The sequence below is a fragment of the Lycium ferocissimum genome, chromosome 6 (genome assembly GCF_029784015.1).
Source record: "Lycium ferocissimum isolate CSIRO_LF1 chromosome 6, AGI_CSIRO_Lferr_CH_V1, whole genome shotgun sequence".
In the NCBI taxonomy this organism is placed as follows: Eukaryota; Viridiplantae; Streptophyta; class Magnoliopsida; order Solanales; family Solanaceae; genus Lycium; species Lycium ferocissimum.
The window spans coordinates 49,366,971-49,371,880 of record NC_081347.1 but is presented as its reverse complement, the minus strand read 5'-3'; positions in this window follow the sequence as shown (position 1 = coordinate 49,371,880).

The following is a 4,910-nucleotide window of genomic DNA, read 5'->3' as shown; positions in this document are numbered from 1 at the left end:
AGCAAAAGATAGGGAATAAAACTGAAATCGTTTCAAGGCGCGTGGTATTAACAAAAGTTCAGTCTGCTGGAAACATTACTATTTCTAGTTGGAGATACTACATTGTGGGAACTTCAACATGATACCGAAGACAGCAAACTGAATGATCAAGTAAGGAGCTCACCAGTTCAAGGAGTTGAATGCGTTTCGGTTGAAGCCGGATTTCTGTTCTCAAAGTTTCAAATACAAAAATGTAACGGGATTGACAAAACTTAGCAAGCTACATCCATATGCTCGGAGATATCTTTCAAGAGATTTGATTTCATCTCCACCTGTGGACTTGAAGGTGTGACATGATGGATACAAATCAAGGCATATGGATTTCTAGTTATTAAATATTGTTGTAATGTTAGCATATGTTACATGGTTAGCTCTTTTTACTCTAGTCTTTATTTCTTTTCTAGGCTTCTTTCTTTTGATTCCATATTTTTTAAAATATTTGCTATTAATAAAATGCCACTATTTTGGTGGTTTTGAAAAAAAAAAAAAAATTGAGTCGGAAGATTCATTCCCGACCAATGTATCAAATGTTAAGGTATTTAAAACCCAAGAAAATCAGACTCAGAGATATTTAAAACCCGATAAAACCAAATCTAGAGGTAACAAACCCCACGGACATCAAACTATGAGATATTTAAATCCAAAGGAATCAAGTTCAGAGACAATTGAACCCAGGGAAATTAAGTACAGTACCATTTAAACTTGAGGAAGTTATTATTAATCTGGGAAGAATTTAGTCCAGATGACAGCAGGATGATCCGAGCAAAAAAAAAAAAAAAAAAAAAAACACATAGAAATTTGTTATCTGCCCAAAGTTCAACAAAAGTATTGCACGTGTGCAACTTTTTCAAGATAAGTATGGAAAAAGAGTTGGAAGAGTGGAGATGTTTTCAGGAGCAACACATCCAGGTAAGCCTTGATTGTTTACATATCTTTACTTTGTTCTGCATTAGAGTAAAAGATATTTTCTAGAATAATAAAGAGGGGCATGATAGTAAATTAAGTAGAAAAAATCATGTTTATTAAGCTAGAAATGAACGGTACCCGTTGGGTACGACAAAAAAGCCCAAGATAAGTACAAAAATTGAAAGGGTTACAGTGAGTTTCTGTATCAAATTAAACGACATTCAGAGCATCTGCTATTCTCAAAGTTGTAGTATAAACTCTTCCTATTCAGTTACGGTAGAATTAAACCTATGGGTTACTTCTTCTTCAAACCTCTCTGGAACCATCTGTGAGGACGAGCAGGGAACAACTTGGCAAGGTCGTCAGTAGACATGTCAAGAAGAGCATCAAGAAACTAAAATTCTTAAACATTCTCTTCTTTGGTTGCCGTCCAGCATACTAGCCTTTATATTCCACTGGGAAAAAAAGCCTGAGGAATAGAAGTAGCTACAGTGAAGGAAATGATTGTACAAAATCTAAATAGCAAAGTAAGCATATATTTCATAAGGATTCAGCCGAAAAACGAGTTATATTTCTAAGGGATAAAAACATGTCCGTCGGTCGCAAAAATCGACGTAGCCATGTTGCAAACCCAAGCTACTCTCATAGTCCGGCTGGGTGAATAAACAAAACTTGAGAAAATCTAAGCAAAAGTTAGCAGTTGTCCGAAGCAAAAATGAAAGTAACAATTCTAATATAGAAAGTTTAGAGCAAATACAAGGGCTAATTATCCGGAGCAACTCCAGCGGCAGGAGGTTGTCACGACCCAAAATCACTAAGTGCGCGGGCACCTACCACTTCCCACCTTGGTAGGTGAATACTTCCCTTAGCCAACATACAATCTATCAATGCAGAAGAATAATATAAATCTCAATATCAAATAAAAGAGAATAAGTGCGGAAAACATCATCTCCCCAAGGCATCTGATCTAAGTCAGCACCAAGAGCTACTAAATAAGCCATAAGTTCGAATATATAATAGGAACTATCTAAATGTTGCCATGCAAAGCTCATAACATTAAAGGAAGACTGTCTGGAAGAAGATGACAAGTATATCCCAGAAGAATGGAAACTTAGTCGGAAGATGCGCGGTAGCTCACCTAAGTCTCCAACAACACCGTCTCGAAAACACTCTCGAGGATCGTAACAATAGAACACTCTACACCCCAAAAAATAAAGGTCGCATCAGTACAAACAACACGTACTGATTAGGCATCATAGGCCAACAACAGGTAGTTCACATATATAAAGGAAAGAAATCAACAAATAGACAAGTAAACGATCATATATGGTTACTAAGCAAATACGATTTGATCTCGCATTGTTAACCACAATAAACATTTCCGTAACGACGAGTCATAGCCTAGAGAAAGTCTCTAATCCTCGAATCCATCAATTCCCAAGTATGTATAAGATACCAACCCGAATATCATCACGAGTACGTGTAAATACCAAGTCCGACTATTACCACAAGTACAAGAATACCACGCCGAATATCACCACAAGTACAGAAACACCAAGTCCAAACCAACAATACAAATATGTGAATATGAATGCATATGCAATGAAATGATACATACACGCTCCAGGCGGAATACTTTCACGCCTGCTAGTCATGACCCATGAGGGACCCGCGAAGTCCACGTACTTGTTGTGGCGCACAGCCCGATCCAATATATGTTGCGAAACGTGCAACCCGGTCCAATATATGTTGCGGAACGTGCAACCCGATCTAATATATGTTGCGAAATGTGCAACCCAATCCAATATATGTGTTGCGGCGCGCAACCCGATCCCAATATATAAGTATGAATGCATGGATGATATCAATGTCAACAAGAGTATATCAATACCAATCGTGCCACACATCGACACATCTCACCGTATCATGAATAAGTCAGAACCTATCAATACCAATCGTGCCACACATGGACACATATCACAGTATCACCAATAAGTCAATTTCTTCCTCTTTATAAGATAATAATCAAAACAATGATAGATACGGGTTCACAATCACAATATGGCAACAAGCCAATACCCAACAAAAGGTAAAGATCACACATAAAGTATGGAATGTATGTTGTACACTACCTCAGCCCCAATTAGACACATCAACCACAAAAGCTCTCAAGTCATTTTATAATATGCAGATCAACATTTCAATTCTCAATAATAACATTCCTCTTTCATATGACAACGAAATAACAAGAGGGAGAGGGGAAAATAAGTTAGTCCTAAGAATATCACACATATCTAGTAGGGCGACAAACCCACTCTCAACAATCATGGCGATGAGCCCACATAGTCAATCAACAATACCAACCTAAGAATATCCATCCCAACTTCATACCCGAAGGCTTAACATGCTTTCTCCGTCAATACTAACTTCTACATATGCTTCGCTAACTGAAAGGTAAGCCGTAACCTACCTGGTAGCCGAGCGGGAGCCCCGAACAATCACACCTTTGCTTTGCCCTTTCATAGCCCCTCCAAAATACGCAAAGTCTATTCATAATCGAATTCTATATTAGAAATAAGAAAGAACAACACCCAAATTGCTATACTTGTCTTCCGAATTAAATTCAACTATGGAGAATGGGGGGAACGAGCCCACAAGGGTAAAACGGGTATTTCAAAGGTGAAATATGCAATTCAACATTCTAGGAGTTCAATCCTACTAATCAATTGCTAAAATAACTCAAGAATGGGTCAATTTCGTTATTCAAGTGAAAACCCCTAATTTGGGTTTAAACCCTAACTTTCCAACATTCAAATTCTTCAACATAAATGGAAGATTCAAGCCTATTAGACATTAATTCATCGATTTCCATGCTTCAAATAGTCACTTCCACCACCAAATCTCATTTTTGAAGACTACAACTCAAATAATAAAGAAAACATCAAAACTCATATTCCTTCTTAAGTTTTATGAATTTCCTATCATGGATTCATGCCTAAGGAATGTAAATGAAAGAATTCAAGCTTAGGGAACTTACCCTCAAGAGGAACCAACCAAGAATCCCATCAATTCGCCTCAAAAGTGCTTTGGAAAGAGAAGTGAAGGAATGGGAAATAAAAGGGTTTTGTCTAGGCAATTAAATAGGATTCTAGTCCTGACATTTGCCGCAAGCGGTAGGAAGTCCGCCCCCAAATGCCCTTCAAACGCCACCGCGCATCCGGTCGGATCCCGACTCGGCGCGACCCACCATGAATTAACCAAACGCCATAGCGGGACTTGTGCCCTAATCGTGGCGGTCCGCTACGCGCGCGCCCGTGCCGTACCGCGGACACCAAAAAGCTTCTGGTTTTCGCTTAATCATCCGAGACCTCCCAAATACAAATTAGACAGGCAATCAGATATAAAAACATTCTACGGACTCACTCATGGTCTCAGAATTCCCAACGGAGGTCTATTTGATCAGGATAGCACCCAATGGCCAAAGACCAACCTTCCAACCAATAACCCAAAATGCTCCCGGGTGCCTCGGGAACCGAAGACGGAATTCTGAAAAAGGTCCGTTCACTAAAAGTCAACTATTGGTCAAACTCTTTTCATTTTAAGGCTCTATTTCTGGTGTCATCATAAACCTCGCCCGATCATTTCGAACCGTCTTATTATGCCCCCGAGTTTCTTGCAGACATTGAGATTTATTAGAGTTAGCTAGTTAACTATAGACACCTTGTGAGTTATTGTCGAAAGGATGCAAGATCATTGGTGCTCGTGTTGCAATACAAGAGTCGAGTTCGTGTAATAGGTTATGGAAGAAAAGTTAAGGATAAGATTTTTCCGGTTTTTGATTTAATGCGTAAGTCGCTCATAAATATTGGCGTGGAATATTAAGGGCAAACTTGGAATTCGGAAACTATTATATTTCAAGGGTTAATGTACATGTGGGAAATGACTAGGCCCAAACAAGAAAATAA